Consider the following 1,087-nt stretch of genomic DNA (forward strand, 5'->3'; position numbering starts at 1 on the left):
AACATAGTGAATTGTCTCAGTTTTATAGTTAATCAGGAATTTATGTACGGCGGAACCTAGTTAGCGGTTTCTGTGGGAACTGCTGCTTACTAGGCAGGTTCTGTGTGAACTTGATGGTGTAACTCGCGCCTCTGGAGCGCTGGCATCGACAATTTTGGAGATTTGGCGACAGCGCGTGTCGACAAGTGTTGCTCATCGTCAGACAGCTATGTCAATATTGCCAGTCAGTTCAGAGATTATTATCTAAGCTAAGTCATGACGTCATCACGGGCGGGAATTTTGAAGGCCTTTCCATACGAGATTTATCCCTATGTAAAATCAGATAAGGATTTTTTTTAATGCTGATTACATAACTGCTGGGAAATAAAATGTCTCTAAACGAACAACATAAGACAATCATTTAATTTTTAGTCAAAGCTAGGTTATTATAATTTATCTGTTTACATAGTTGTTCTGACTACTACAATTCTATAAGCTTACTTTCATTGCAAACCGGCTCTTTTTTTGTCGTCTTTAGCAAGAACCTCTCTAACTGTGTCTAGAACTGAGAACTAGAAACTCCAAAGAGTCGTGATTTAGACATCCAAATTCTTGTTGGCACAGCATTGATGTTTAAATTATTTTTCAAATAATTTAAGACATCCCTTTCATGAGTCTTCCCCCATTGGATAGATTTTATCCCGTCCAATGAATAAGTACCTAAAACAAAAGTATAAATATGTTATAAAAAAAGTAAAAGATAATAAGTGACATTAAACTTACTCATAAGAGATTTAAACAAGCTCTCTGGGAACCTTCAAAGTGGCTAGCTGTAAGCCTGCATTTTCTGATTAAGAACCATTTTTCGTTGTCAGTTTGGCCTGTAGTAATTTTAGCTATAGCCTCAATCTTGCCAGTATCAATAACACATTTCTGTTTCACAAATTTTATTTTATTTGAAGATTTAAGGAAGTCTTCAGAAGTAATAATGTCTTCAATTAATGGGATGTCCACGTCAAAACCGTCTCTACTGATGGGCTCATCCTTCCTTAGTAACCAACTAAACCCAACTGTAACACCAAAATCACTCAACGTTTGTTGCAGGGCT

The 1,087-nt window shown here is 36.5% G+C and overlaps 1 long non-coding RNA gene across 1 annotated transcript; it reads right to left on the minus strand.

Annotated features, from left to right (window-relative positions):
• Positions 1–375: 375 nt before the first annotated feature.
• Positions 376–818, minus strand: LOC109541480. Its single transcript, XR_002172338.2, has 2 exons — positions 763–818; positions 376–699 (listed from the first exon to the last, which is right to left on the minus strand). It is a non-coding gene; the product is annotated as an uncharacterized LOC109541480 (long non-coding RNA).
• Between the last annotated feature and the right edge of the window lie 269 nt (positions 819–1,087).

This window comes from Dendroctonus ponderosae, unplaced genomic scaffold (genome assembly GCF_020466585.1).
Source record: "Dendroctonus ponderosae isolate FM_Combo_2020 unplaced genomic scaffold, Dpon_F_20191213v2 Dpon_F_20191213_1, whole genome shotgun sequence".
NCBI classification, from domain to species: domain Eukaryota; kingdom Metazoa; phylum Arthropoda; class Insecta; order Coleoptera; family Curculionidae; genus Dendroctonus; species Dendroctonus ponderosae.